Here is a 16,608-nt window from a genome sequence, read left to right on the forward strand (position 1 = left end):
TAAGCCAGATTCATATACTTATTTATCTGCCCTAGGAATCTTCTTAGAACATTTCTTCCCAGTAAGACAGTAGAGAAAATGACTTCTATTTAGAATATCTAATGTGCTAGCCAAAATCACTGCTTTTCTATTACCCCATTCCATTCCAACATATCATGAACAAGTTGATATATATTACTTGAGTCATAATAAAGGGCAATTCATTCCATTATGATTATTAGGACTATTATAATAAGATCACTCAGATTAATGTACTTCAACCATTAAGATAATGCAAGACTTTTTGCTAAAGGGCATTATGTAATGTATTCTATTATTCTAACTATTACATATATTCTACATTTTTATCAACCAAACATCACTTTATTTTGAAAATATGGGACAAATACATGAAGAAATAATTTTATTTCCAGTTGCCACATAATTATTTCTGTTGTTATTTTAACCAATCAAGGTATTTAAAAGTTAAAATTTATAGTTCTATACAATCCTGGCTAAGCTAATGGCTTTTCCATTGCTAAAGCCAAGGCTGATTAGTGGATGGTCAATTAGTGCTTCTACCCATGGTCAACTAAAAAGTTGGCCCCCAAGAAGTCTTCTGCATATATCAGATCTTCTTTTCCTCACCACATGGGTGCCTGATGGCAGATGAAGTGACAATGGCTTTCTATCTCACAGCCAGGCAGCTTGTCAAACTCCTGGTTGTAGGAGTAGGGTAAGTACCTAGGATAATCTCTTCAATGGATGGATCCATTGATCAGGATGGACACGACGGAGCAGCTTTTATTGGGCTCTAAATCTAGCACCCTAATTGTGCTCACTTCCCCTTCCTTCACACTTAGCTCTCAACCCCTCCAGCAGGACTGTCCTAAATTTCCTCTTTTCCAAGTCTGTTATGTCAGGAATAAGTGGAATGTTTATATGTGTGTACCTGGGGAAGGGAACAGGAATAAAGAACGGACCTTTTATTATTTTCTCTGAAGATCCATTCAGTGTCATATGTATGTGTGTTTGGGAGTGGTAGAGTGACTTTTCTAGTTTTTCCTAGCCTGCTTATTCTATTTTACTTAGGGAAATGTTTATTTCTGCCAGTGAGCTTATAATAACCAGTTTAAAGTGACCCCTGCTTTGTGATCTGGTTTGATGTAAAGCATATGTATTACCTTAACTGAACAAACAAGAGGAGAAACATACAATTACATTTTGTTTGAGAAAAATTTCATTGACAGGCTGACAGGTCTTTTTTTACATTTTTTGTTTTTTTAAATCCCTCACCCTTGGCAAGGAACACAATAGGCCCAAAATGGCTGAATAAAGAGGACTTATTTATTCCCTGATAGTCACAGCATCAGAAAGCCTGTTCCATCCCTAGTTCTAAAGCAGTGACCCACTGAGACCCTCATTTGTAAGTGAGAAGGCATCTAACAGGAGTGTGGTCCACAAAAGAGGAACCAACTACTGGCAGCTATGACCAGGCAGAGAGGCAGCAGGGAAAGTGAATGCCTACAAATCCCCCTTCATCCTACAGACCTCTTCCAGTGCCTCTCTTTTGGCCAAGTCACTTGAAACTGGAAGGCCGGGAAGTCCTGATGACCAAGTTCATGTCACTATTCCCCCAGTAGAGTTTGGGGAACCTGAGTAGGGAACGTATGAGGAAGAATGTTATAGTTTGGATGTCAGTTGTCACACCCCAAGCTCACGTGTAAGACAATACTAAAAGGTTTAGAGGAGAAATGATTAAGTTATAAGAATCTTAACCCTATCAGTGAATTAAGTCCCTGATAGGGTTTAATTGAGTGGTAAGTGAAGTGGTAGGGTGTAGTTGGAGGAGGTGGGTCCCTGGTGGTATACCTTTGGGCTATGTATTTATATCTGGCAAGTGGAGATCTCTCTTTCTCTGTTTTCTGATCACCAAGTGAACTGCTCCTCTCTGCCACACTATTTTGCCATGATCTTCTGCTTACCTTGAGCCCCAAGGAATGGAACCAGTTATCTATGGACTGAGACCTCTGAAACCATAAGCTCCCAAATAAACTTTTCCCCTCTCTATAATTGTTCTGGTTGGGTCTTTTAGCCACAGTGGTGAAACAGCTTACTAAAACAAAGAACAAATGGAGAATAATCTGTATATAAACAAAATATTTAATAAATAAGTCATATAGTTTCATGTTCAATTTACAATTACTTTTCAAAGCAAAGTTCAAATTTGGCCTATTGGGAGCATTTCTTGCTTACTCAAGGTTTTATTCATTTCTCTCTTTTTTGAATTTATGGAGATAAAAAAAATCTCTACAAATTGCTTGTAAGACTGTCTTGTTATTTATTTTGGGGGGAGGAGGCAGTTCAAGGGATTGAACCCGGGGCACTTAACCACTGAACTGCATTTCCAGCCCTTTTTAATATTTTTAAAAATTTGTTTTGAGGCAGGGTCTCTCTAAATTACTTAGGGCCTTTCTAAGATACTGAAGCTGACTTTGAGCTTGTGATCCTTCTACCTTAGCCTCCCAATCAGTTGGGATTACAGGTATGTGCTACCAAACCTGGCTTGGTATTTATTTATTTTTTTTTACATAGGAAGAAATAAAGTTATAATTTAACATTTGAAATATTTCTTTTTGCAGTATGTTGAGGGTTGGTTGAAGGCTATCTTGATCACTAGTCATTTTAGATATAATTGTGTTTCACCTTACAAACATTATTAACCCTATATCTTAGCACTTAAAAAAAATTCTGACTTTCCTGGTCCAGCAGGCACACAATGCTCATGAGCTTCATTTTTTGAGCACTAAATTTTACTTTCCATGATTCCAAACTTTTAGGTCCTTTCTTTTCATTCATTAAGTTCCTCATTTATTTGACAGAATTTGATAGTGCACCTACTATGTGTCAAATACAATTCGCACTATAGTAATAGAAAAATAGACATGGCATTGCTGGAGAGATAGCAAAAGACATGACATCATAGATTTTATAATCTAGTGAGGGAGGAGATATCAAAATATGATTTGAGAAGTATTACCTGAGCAAATGTAAAATTGTGATAATGGTAGATGCAATAACATCAAGGATAAAGAGTACAATGAGAAAGTACGATGAAGGGAAATGGCCTGAGGAAGTCAGAGAAGGCTTCTCTGGGGACACAAGAATTAGTATGAAATCCAAAGAATGAGCATTATCTAGGTGATTGCTGGGAGAATATTATAACCACAGGGAGCTGCAAAAGTCTGTTTCCCAAGAGAAGGTAGGAAAGAGTAGAAATTAAGGGGGTTGAGGGATGTATGTTCTGTGAGTCAAGGGCCAGGAACAGCCTGCTGTTGAGTCTTCTATACATTTTGGTCTTTATTTTAAGATCAAGGGAAAGCCATTAGGGAGGTTTAGGCAGTAGTGATAAATGATCAAAGACAACATCTGAAATAGTCCTCTGAGTGCTAGTGGAATTCAGTAGTTCAAGTGAGGGGTGATGGCAGCTTAGAGTAGGATATGGTGACAGAGAAAAGGGAAGTGGATTAATTTGAAAGACCACAGGGAGAGAAAACTGGCAAGAACTTGGTGAATCATTGGAGGTGAAAGTAAGAACACAAAAAGCAATAAGAAAATTTCTATCATGCATTAGTAAAATGAGTGAGGGGCTAGGCATTTGTATGGGAGATATGAGAACAGGGTTGACAAGAAAGAGGCAGAAAACTGTCACCTACAAAGCTCCACACCAAAGAAATCTAACAGATATAAAAAACTATTGCAGAAAGATATGATGGGACTGAGAGTATAGTGCAGGGATGGAGTGACTGCTTAGCATGCAAAAGTCCCTGGGTTCCAGCCACAGCACCACACAAACATATGATGAAAAGGAATGAAAATCAATACAGTGTCTTATAACATGACCAGCACATTGCCTACCAGTATGGCCACTATATTACTTTAGCTTTAGTGACTAATTAAATGTCTATAGATAGAAAATATTTAATGTGATTTCTAGATTCCCACTTTAATGCAGGATCGTTTAGTATCTCTGTGCTAGGAAAACAAGAGAATGTGTTATTCTTCCTTTGCACTTAGAAAAATTCAGATTTATGGCAGTTAAAAACTTGGTCAAGGTTCTTTACTCTGAATCAGCAGAAAAGTGAAGGGGAAAAAATCAAGATTCGAAGTGCTGGAAGGAAATTTAGAGATCAACTGACATAACCTCTTGATGGAGCAGCAGTAGAAATTTTTGTCCCAACTCTGACAGGTAGTTAGTAACAGATTTGAGACAAATCCAGGTGTCTTGACTAGTCCTTTTTTTTTTTTCTGTTAACTCCAGCACATTTACTAACTTTTAAGTTAATGTTACATTGCTCAATGATCTGGCTTTTCACAGTAGTCAAAAGACCCTTTTCTGAAAACTGTGGATAATAGAAAGTACTGTGGAGCAATTGAGGCCCAAACAAGTTGGGTGAAAATGTAAACTGATGTGAATTTTGGCAAGTTGATGCACAGCACATATGAGAACAATTACAATCCCCTGTGATCTAAGTTTATTCATCTATAAAATGTGATAGTTGTGAATAATTGTGTTCTTGCTCCATGAAATTATGGTTCTAGGTATGAGTCCTCCAACATCCAGGTATTCTTGTTGGATTTGGGAAAATAGCTTCCACACTTTCATTGTTTGGAATATGTTTCCTGATGAAAGGGTATATGTGCTGGTTTTTATCATGGAACATATTTTCATGTTTAAACTACAGAGAAAGTGAAAGGAAAGCATAAAACAGGAAGCATCTGTATTTTTAACTGGCAGAGCAAGTGGAGTTTGATGTGACTTCAACATTTTTCACTGCTTTGTATTAACAGATCGCTAGAATGCAAAAGTGGTTTACATTTTTAAAAAATGGGTGGAAACTGGGAAGAGGGCCTCATGGAGAAAGGCAGGGAGAGAAGTAGGGAGAAAGAAAGGGAGGGAGGAAGAAAGCAACAGCAGGTGAAGGGAAGTAAGAATTGGTGGGGAAGGAGGAAAAGCAGGAAGATGTGCGTGCCTATCTGGTTCTTATATTACTATCTCCAGACATAGAAGGAGAGGGAGAGAGGGGAAGAGAAGGGAGAGAGATTACAAAATTGCCCCATCTTTCCCAGAATGACCTAGAGATAGGGCACTTGTTCAGAGTTTGCCCAACTACTTGGAAGTTTTGATTTTTCTTTTGCTGTTTGCTGCTTGAACACCGTAACTTATTTATGTAGACTTCCAGCCTCCTCAGCAGAGACAGAAAGCAGACAAAAGAGAACTTGAGGAGAGTTTCAGGAAAATACAGTTTCACCGAAGGACTTGCTTGCTGTTTTCCTGAAAGTAAGGGTTGGGTAGGATTTGTTCCCAATGCCTGGATCAAAGTATTTCATTTCTTTGATGCCGACTTAGAGAAAGTTCAACAGCCAGGGGGGTGATCTGATCCCTAGAACTAAGCAGTTTCTCAATGTCCCACCCAAACTTTTCAGACAACCAATGGTCTTCTGGTTCTTGTGCTTAAACTTTTTTTTAAAGACTTATAATCCAATGAAGAGTACTATCATCCGTTTCTTTCCTAGCATATTCATAGTTTCTAAAGTTTTCAGCTCCCTTTTCCCTCCTTTTCTTCCTCAACAGTCCCACTTGGTATCTACCTCTACTCTTTCTCTCCTTTTTTTCTGTAGTTGGCCTTCCTTCTCTTGATAATCAATGAGTCATTCTAGGGCAGATCACAAAGAGGAAAGCTTCAATAGTGAAAAGAGAGGTAAAGGAATGTACATGCAAGTTGATGCACAGCACATATGTACTTAAGTACCAGAGCCCACTTCACATTTCAACAGTTTCTCATTGTCGATAGAAGAAATATTCATTTATTCTGAGGAACAGAAAAAAGTTCTTGCCCAGTGGACAATAAAAGGGAAACATGGTTTAAAAGCAATGAGTTGAAGCAGTTGATTAAAAAGCAGGCAAGTTATACTCCTTGGAGTATAACTGACATAACTCCCATAAGTTTCCTAACTCTTGATCTGAACCAGTTACATAAATTGCCTGACCCTTTGTTTACTTACCTGAAAGTTGGGTATAATAATACCTGTGAGAAGCCATCCTTGTCTAGCAGAATCAGATGAGGTTGAGCCTCATCACTCAGAGGCCTGACTTCTCTGAGCTAGCAGACTCAGAGGCCTGTACCAGATTGCTGGGGGTATGCGACCCTGCAGGAGTGGTTCCCCGTCTGGTTCTGTGATAGTTTCCCTGAGCAAATTGGTTCCCCTAACTCTGCCCCATCCTGTTCATCACTGAAGAAGCCCCTCCCATTCCGGGCCCCTTTACCTGTGTGACTAAATTAAAGAGAGTTGGGCTACTCCATGTTGTTAGAGGGCAGAACTGGTATGGCCAGACCCGTCACACCCCCCTCATTTAAAAGGAGTATTGGCTCTTGTGTTTTTATTGGTTAGATAAGTTTATGGGTAATTGATTGATTTATGGTCAACATAATCCTCCCACAGTTAACCCTTTTCTCATCCACATGGGACATGGTTGAGAGACGCACACGAATACCCATCTCATAGAACTAAATAAAATAGTTACCATAATATCTATCTCCAGAGAGACTGGACAAGAGGTTATGCCACATAATCAGGCAACCTCCTTCACAAAGTGATTGCAAAACTATGAGTTTTATTAAATGATTTATTTCTATCTAATATGTCATCTTGGTGAAATCAAATTCCTGTGTTTTGGGATTTGTGAACTGTACATGTCAACAGTTAAGTCCAGCATATTTCTGTAGTCACTCAGTAGAGGGCTCTTGAATTTGATTATGCCACTTGATGTTTGATAATGGAGGCCTGCTGGGGAAAGCATAAACCATTTGTGAATGTCCGTTTATCTTTTAGTAAAGTGTGTTTATGATGACCTTTATTTTGAGAAGGATTGTGAAGAATAAAGCAGAGTGAATAAAAAAAAAAGCAGGCTGATTTTGGTTGGCTAACATTTTGAAAAGCTGGTGTGCTTGAATATGTATTAAAATGTCAGTGGGCTTTTGGGAATAATGTGTTCATCCCTGTTCTTAACTTATTTCCGCCCTTCTGAGAAAAAGAAAAACAAAAAAGCAAACAAGGAAAACAACAACAAAAAGATGCTTCTGCTACACTGTAAATTCTACATTGCTCAATTTTTAGAATTAGGGGAACCCCCTGACTCTCACTCTCAGTCATGTGGGAGATGGAGAATTCAGTTTCTCATAAACACTTGACCAAAATATAGTACAGCTTCCCCCAAAGAATTATTATACACTGTTGTTAGTATTCTCTACCCTAAGGGCTTCCTAATTTGGTTTCCTGGATAAAATTAAGCTCCATGCCCCTTAAAATCGCATACCAATTTTTGTGTGTATGTATATATCATATCAGACACATTTATCTAGATATAAGGCTCATTTGTTTTTTAATTTTGAAATTATGTTTTATTTGAAAGTGGATAAGCCTGCTTGCCTCACAAGTTAGTATGAGCTTTCTATGGAACCATGGGTGGTTCAAACTAGTTCAACACTCACTCTTTAGATCACTTACACTAGATTTCAAGCGACTCACTTAAAATCAACTTGTAAAACATAATGTCTTATAAATTATATACTAACTATAGTAATGGAAAGTATTCTGCATAAATTAAAATAAATTTTGTGGAACACTATTTCATAATCATCAATCTTTCTCTACATCATCTAAGCTGTGAGCATAGATGAGATGTCCTTAAAACATAGTACTTACATGGGCTAAGACTAAAACAAGGGCTTTGAGTCTTTTTAAGATATGTTTCTTGGATCTATAAACTTCTTTATAGAGGTTAACTTGAAATATATGGGAAAGTCATCAAGGTTTCTTAAAATAGAAGGAGATGATAAGTATTCTTTGTAGCTTGCAAATTTCTATTACCAACACACAAAGCAAAGACCTGTTATCTTATAAACACCTCAACTTTTAGATCATAGCATCTCCTTTTCATCTTTATTTAGAAAATTTTCCTTCTATTGGAATATCTGAACAGCACATGCACAATTAAGATTGTTAAGGTTTGAAAATTATTTGAATTGTGGAGCTCTCTAGATACAAAATAAATAGCTAAATTATAAACAATTAGTCTTCTTACATTGTGCTTCATTTAGCCTAACTTTTGGATAAGGCCTTTATTGATTGGATTGAAGGATTTCTATCTCTCTCCTGTTAAGTGCTTCCATTTTCCTCATTGCAAACACTTTAGAGGGTTTGGTGGATATATGTGGCCTTCATTGACCATCTCTAGTATCATCTCCAACACTGAAATTTTATGAGCATTCAGTGAAGAAGCAATGTCCTGAGTTTTTGGTGTTTTTTTTTTTTTTTTCCTTCTCATGGCACTTTTCTCAGACATTTGGCAGGCCTTTCATTCAGGTAGCCTCCAGAAGTGTCAAGAAATAATCTAATCTTTAATTTCTAGAAACCTCCCTGGGCTATGAACATGCCATTCTTTCCTTGGTTCTAGGTCATGTGCAGCTCTTGTCTGGTTTACTTTTACTTCTGCACCAACTGTCTTGATGCTTGTTGACATGCATTCAATTTCATATATTCACCCCTTAGCTATTACTTCTCTTCCTAGCAAGTTCCCAGTTTATTTATTTATTTATTTTTAATTTTAATTAAAAATCATACATTTACATAGGGCAATGTTGTTTGATTCATTCTGTTATTTTTCCCCCTTCCTCCCACCCCTCCCACCCCTCTTTTCCCTCTATACAGTTCTTCCTTCCTCCATTCTTACCACCCTCCTTATCCCTAACCCTAAACCTAACCCTAACCCTAACACTAACCCCTCCTACACCCCCTTATATAATTTCTGGTCCCCATCCAGTTTACAGCTGAAAAAATGACAAAGATAAGACAACACATCCCATCTTCCATGTTAACACAAATGACCAAAGTAGGTTGACAAAGAATGGAAGTTTGAAAGTACACATAAAAAAATCTAACATGTTTTGTTTTTGCCATCAGGAAACAATTTAGAGGACAATTTTCAATAAAGAGCGGGGTGGAATACTTCTTTAAATATTCCTTTCACTTTTAATGTAACATACACTGAATCTGAAGGTTGAAGTCCTGTATAGCCTCAAAGGTATTGAGATGCTACAGAGTTGGCAGGCCAAAAGACCCTAGACTGGATCATTTATAAACAGAAATTCTTTTCACTTAATTATGGAAGCTGAGAAGTCCAAGGTCAAGTTACCAGGAGAGTCAGTGTCTGGTAAAGGCTCTCACTCTCTTCATAATGGCTCACACAGCAGTTGGCAGAAGAGCAAAAGGCACTCAGGTGCTCCTTTCAACCTTTTTTATGAGAGCACTAAGCCACATTCATGAGAACACAGCCCCCATGACTTAGTGACTTCCCAAAGTATCCACATCTTAGTGCTGTAATGCTGAATATTAGGTTCCTACCTATAAATATTGGAGGGATGCATACATTTAGATCATAGCACCCAGGTTCTTTCCGCTCTTTACAAACTTATTCTTAGTGAGAGATGTTTTCAAATTAAAACTGTGTATTTTCTACTGAATTGTGGCATTTGTCACTCTAAAAGGCTTTCAACCTTTTGTTTCTTTTGTGCACATAAAAATAAATAAGATGCTGTCTGCAGATGCTGTGCAGCCTTTGTTACTCTGCATTCATGTCGTTTGTTTGATTATCTTTCAAGACATATACGACATACAAGAATGCCTTCTTACAATTAAATGGATATGGTAATAAAGCATTTTAATAAATTCAGTCAGTACATGTATAAGATTATTTTTTCAAATTCTAGTTTTGCTGTTACTGCCAAGAAATCCAGTACTAGTAGATGAAAAAATAATTAAAGCTAAACTCCATACTGATCAGTCCTTTTATTTAGTATTTCCCCTTGAATTTTACATTTTCAAAGAGCTTACAATCATTCATCATGTTTCTGTATGTCAACACTGACAGAAAAAATGCATGGACAAATTCTATTTTCCAACTTGTGACATTGAGATATAGGGAAGGTACTTTCTTCTATTTCAACTGACTAAAGAAAACTTTTAATTTATTTTTGCAGTGAGAAAATGTGCTATTTTAGTAACTCCTAGAAAAATCTAAATGTGCTGGCATATTTATTAGCATACTACCCACCAGTGTCTGAATACTGGTCTTCTTGAAACTGCACACTCAGGTGGTAGGACACTATCAGTACATGAAAGGAGCTATGTGATCATTCAGTAAGACACTCATATTAAAGATCTAAGCCATAAATTCATCTCCTTGCACTATCTCTCTATAAGAGCCAGTGAATACTGCTGCAGAAAAAAGGTCACCATGACCACAGATCCAAAGGGAACCATCAAAACCATCTACCATCTGTGAAGAACAGTGAAGGATGTGAGATTTTAGCCTACTCTACTTACAAAGTCAACTTGTCACTGTTTCATGGATGCCAGCAGAGGATATGAAAGTTTTGGTCACAGATCAAGTACTTAATATTATAACAAAAGCAGTAGTCAGAGTGTTAGCATTTGTTCTGGTTCCCTGAGTCCCATTTCTTTCTTGGAAATATGGAGAAGACCAGATGCCCCTTACACACACACAAGTAACCATGTTATATAATAGGAACCATGTGCTTAGGAACCTGAATATTTTATGGGCAGTAAGCCTGTCTGATCTTTGCTCCAGAAGGATCTATTATCTTTATTGAACTGAATAGCTAAAGCACTTATTCTCCTGCTCTGGAGGAGTACCTTACATTTCTCAAAGCTGTTCACTATACAGTATTGAAAAAGAGTCAGAAACTCTGATTTTAAGACGAGAACAACAAATGCAAAAAGACTCGTAAATTGTCTCCTCACCTTATCTTTTTCTGTGTTGTATTTAATTTCATCACTCTTTTAAATAACCCCCCATTTGAATATTCTAATCACCATGCCCATATACCTTACTCCATGCCCTTTAGTTTTCTTCTACTTTATTTTTGCCCCTTCCCAATTTCTTTTTCTGGCTTTTATTTTCTAGACTCATTTGTAAATGTCAGAGTGACCTTGAGCTTGGTCCTGGGCTCCTTTCTCTTTTCTATCTGTATGTACTATCTATGAACTATCTTTGTGTTATAGGCTCACAAAATCCATCTCCATTCTGTGTTTCTCCCATAAACTAAAAACTTACATAACAACTGCCCACATGACAGTTCCACTTAGATATTTAATAGACATCTCAAAATATGAACATGGCCAACCTAAAACAATGAGTGTTTGTCTACCAAGTCTACCCTTCTCTTCATATTACCTATCTTAGTAAATGCCAGCACCATTTACTCAGTTACTGTGACTGAAAATTTTAGAGTTAGCCTTTAATTCTCTTTTCTTTGTTCCCACCTCCATATGCCAATTCCTTAGCACATCTTTATTCTTCTATCTCTGAAACATGTTTTGAATCTACTTTGCATCTCTACTACTAGTATCCTAGACCAAGTCACCATTGTGTTCCACAAGAATCCCTAAATAATCTTCTACCTAGCTTCTCCAACTGGTTTCTCTCCTGTCACATATAATGCATTTTTATACAGCAGCCAGATGATCTTTTAAAATGTAAATCAAATTACATCATGCCCCAGAATAACTCCCTCCAATGTGTTCAGTCCCCTTAGAGAATTAAATGTGAACTCCTTGGTCTGGTTGTAAAGCCCCTGATAATTTGGACCTGCCTCACTCACTGTCTTCATCTTACACCAGCTTTCTTCATACCCCTTATTCTTCTTATTCCTCTGAACTGTTCAAGAAAAAGAAACTTATGCCAGGCTCACTGGACACTTGCAATACCTGAAATTCTTCCCCTCTGAGTCTTGCATGTGTGGCTATTTCTTGTCATCCAAGTATCATTTGAAATGCTATTTTATTCATGAGTACATGAATACATTATTCATGAATAATCTACAATCATCACCTAGTTATTCTCAGGTCAAATCATCCTTTTTTAATTATATTAGTAATACTCATCAATATCTGGTATTACTTTTTTTATGAACTGAAGCTCTCATTAATGTGAACTTCTGAGAACAATTGTTTCTTGTATGTGTCTTGATCACTTTGGCACCTTTGCTGTCTAAGCAGCACCTGGTACAATTGATGTGTCTTCAATAAATGGATGGGTGAATGAATTAGTGAATAAATAACATCTGCAAGAAAGGTCAGGGTGGAGGTTATTGGAGAACAGAAGTAATTAAAACAATAGGGTTCTTTTTATTATATTTTGGCATAGTCTGATTGACCCATGTACATAAAAGTTATTTAATCATCTGAAAGTCTTAATTTGAACACGAATTACTTCAACTTATACTTTCAGATACAGGAAGAGTTTTAAAATCACTTTCAGGTGAACATAAACTTCTGACTTTCCTACTAAGTAAGCATTTATACTTAAAATTAAATAACATTATTACTTTATCATTTTATCATTTAAATTAACCAATTTTTAAAAAAAGTTTATTCTTTTATGTGTAATCACCATGTAGAGACCTGAAAGTTGGGCAGTGCTCAGAGCAGAAAAGCATAAGTGACAAAAGAAATACTAAACAAATAGGATTAAATCAAACTAATAAGCTTCTGCACAGTTAACAATGAAGAGGATGTGGAGAAAACCTATAGAATGTGAGAAAATACTTGCCAACTGTTCTTCTGACAAAGAATTAATATCCAGACTATATAAATAACTCAAAAGCACCTCAAAAATAAAAACAAAAAAATCCAATTTAAAAATAAGTAAATGGTGTGAATAAACATTTCTCAAAAAAATACAAAATTTTTCTGGTGTTAATTTTTTATTTCTTTGTATATCCTGGAAATTAATGCCTTATCTGAGGTACTGGTGGTGAAGATTTTCTCCCTATGTGTAGGATTCTGTACACATTCCTGATTGCTTCCTTTGCTGTGAAGAAGCTTTTTCAGTTTCATACCATCTCATTTGTTGATTCTTGATTTTCGTTCTTGTGCTTAGGAGTCTTGTTGAGGAATTCAGTTCCAAGATGATTTGTTGGAGAGTTGGGCCTACTTTTTCTTCTAGTAAGTGCAGAGTCTGTGGTCTAATACCTAGGTCTTTGATCCACTTAGAGTTGAGTTTTTGTGCAGGCCAAGATATAGGGGTTCAATTTCATTTTATTACATATGGATTTCCAGTTTTCCCAACACCATTCAATAAATGGGCAAAGGAATAGAACAACACTTCACAGAAGAAAGATGAATGGTCAATAAATATGAAAAAATATTCAACATCTCTAGCAATTAGAAAAATGCAAATTAAAACTACATGAGATTCCATCTCACTCTAGTCAGAATGGCAGGTATAGAGAATATAAGTAAAAATAAATGTTGGTGAGGATGTGGGGAGAAAGCTATTCTTATACATTGTTGGTGAGACTGCAAATTGGTGCAACCACTATGGAAAGCAGCATGGAAATTCATTAGAAAACTTGAAGTGGAACCACCATTTCACCCAGTTGTCCCACTCCTGGTCTATACCCAAAGAACTTAAAAACAGCATAGTATACTTTTGCAACATGTGCATGGTCATAGAAGTTCAATGTACAATAGTCAAGCTATGGAAACAACCAGGTGTTCTTCAGTGGATGAATGGATAAAGGAAATGTAGTAATGCACAATGGAATATTACTATGCCATAAAGACAGATGAAATTATGGTACTTGTCAGTAAATGGATGGAACTGGAGAATATCATGCTAAGTGAAATAAGCCAATCCCAAAAAAGTCAAAGGCCAAATGCTCTCTCTGATTTGTGGATTCTAAGCCTGAACAGGGGAGGTTGGGGAGGGTAATAATAGATTGGACTGGACAGGGGACAATGGAGGGAGGGAAGGAGAAGGGGAATAGGAAGGAAAGTAGAATTAATTGCTCATAACTTTTCTAGCCTTATATTTGTATGTATTGACAGGTTAACTCCACATTATGTATGAACACAAGAGTAGAAACCTAATAGATTAAGTCATATTTTATGTATGTCAGAATACATTCTATTGTCATGTATAACTAAAAATAAAAATAAAAAAAGAAACTTTGTCTTTGAACTTAGAATGTATTAGCTTCTTTCAGAATTTGAGAGAATTGCGGTTTAAAATTAAATATAAATTTTCTGCCATGTTTATCCAATGGGATAAAAAGCATAGGATGCCAGCATACATGTAAAAAAGATGTTCAATATCATTAGCCATCCAGGAAATGCAAACCAAAACCATGAGATATCTTGCCCTAATTAAAATGGACAAAAAGACAAAAAACAACAAATGCTATCAAGAAGATAATAATTAACAAATGCTGGAGAATATATAGAGGAAAGGCATCTCTAATATACTGTTTTGGGGACCAGAAATTAGTACAGCTATTATAGGAAACAGTTTGAAAGTTCCAAAAGAAAACTAAAAATAGATCTCCTGTGTGATCCAGTTATCCAACTTCTGGGTATATAATTGAAGGAAATGAAATCAGCATATTGAAGAGATACCTGTATGCCCATGTTTATTGCAGCACTATTCAAAATAGTAAAGATATGTAATCTACTTAGATATCCATCAGTAGATGAAATAGGTACAGAAAATGTCACACACACACACAAAAAATATTATTCAACTATGAAAGGAAAGAAATCCTATCATTTTCAGCTAAGTGGATGAAACTGGAAGGCATTATATTAAGTGAAAGAAGCCAGACACAGAAAGTCAGGTGAAATACTGCATATTCTATCTTATACATGAAACTTAAAAGAAAAGTCAATTGGAATGGAAGGAAGTGGGTAGGGGACATAGAGGGGCATTGCATAATGAATACCAAGACACAGAACAAGGGAAAACAGTTCTGGTGATCCACAGTACAGTGAACTGACTACAGTTCACAATAACCTATTATACTTTATAAAGAACTAGAAGAGAGGGGCTTGAAGACTCCCAACAAAAAGTAATGATAAAGAGATAAAAGTGCTGATTGCCCTTATTTGGTCAGTACATGCTGTATACATACATTGTACTTCCTATAAAATCACACTGTACCCCATTAAACATGTGCAATCATACATGTTAATCAAACACTAAAAATAATTAAAAATAAATAAATTCCCAGTGGGATAATTCTAATATCTCTAGAAAAAAATCCTATATGAGTATATTTTGAGGACTCTCAATGATGTTCTGTGCACTTAAGGATTCTTTATAATTATGATTAAAATTAAATAATAAAAAATTATCACTATTTAATTTGACAATTCCTAGTCTACCATTGTATTGCCTTGAGAAAAATGTTTAAGAGCCTGCTGTCTCAATTTTTTAATCAGGAAAACAAAATAGGAAAATAAATGTCTCATTTTCAAACTAACAGGAGATGAAATAATAATGTGAAATTCCTGGGTCTTTTCATAAATCTAGTTTTGTACAAAGCATTAATAATGAGATGCTTGATAAAACAAACAAAAACGATATCTCCTGAATTACATCATGAATGTCTATTATTATCTTTTTAGGAAAGAATGAAAATATTTCTTGTGGAAATAACACTAAGGTATCCAAACTAATAGCTATTTGAATTGCATAAATGAAATGCTATCTCAGCTTACAGTATCAGTTGAACCATATGAGTTTCTATTACTGTTGCTTCCTTGTAACATCTTGAATAGTTGTATTGAAACATATGGGAACAAACAACCTTGAAATTGGCCATGGTGGGAATATTTACACCACAGAATTTGGCAAACACTATAATTCAGTCTTTCCCTACCCCATTCTTTCTGCACTCCCCCCTGAAACCCCAGAAGAGCTGGTTGTTAAACCAACTCACCTCTGATTCTAACACATAGACACTCGTACAATTTTTTTCTCTTACCACTATAAAAAAGTGCTCACATTCCAGGCTAACCCTTGGGGTGATGATATTGGAATGAAGCTTCAGACAGGTATGAATTTCACAGATGTTCTGAGATGAAATCCAACTAGTGAAATCATAAACCATCAATGATACTTCCTAGCTTGCAGAATAGTTTCTTCATAGAGGAGAGAACAGATGAGAAAAGGGAAGGGGGGAATAGAAAGAAGGCCCATTTCTTCTCTAAAATTGTCATTCTATTTCTTATTTATATAACCTAGAATCTGACAGTATTATAAGCCCGTACAACTCCTTTAAGTATAAAGATGGATGATTAAACTGCATTCCTATTAACTAAAATAAAGATAGTTTTAAGTAAAAATAGGAAGCAAATTCTTGATTTCCAAGTGCACTGGTGCATAGATTTGAATATTAAACTCCATAAAGACAGCCTATTGTGCTAATAGCAAAGCAGTACATACTACATTATCTCTGATGTGTCCTTCCACCCATTCACACACAAACACCATAATTTATTATGAAGAGCTTCTCCCATACACCCATTAGCCAGAGAATTGGGACAGAATTCTGTGGATAGAAAACAAAAAGCAAATCTAAATATTTATTACATTAAAATTACAGCACCACTTAAGTGCAGGGCCAGAATAAATCTGTCACTTTGTGCTTCTGCCAGAGCTGGTGAGCATTCTTTCCTCTGCCTTTCTGCATTTGCATTTATGAG

This window comes from Sciurus vulgaris, assembly GCF_902686455.1.
Source record: "Sciurus vulgaris genome assembly, chromosome: 7".
In the NCBI taxonomy this organism is placed as follows: domain Eukaryota; kingdom Metazoa; phylum Chordata; class Mammalia; order Rodentia; family Sciuridae; genus Sciurus; species Sciurus vulgaris.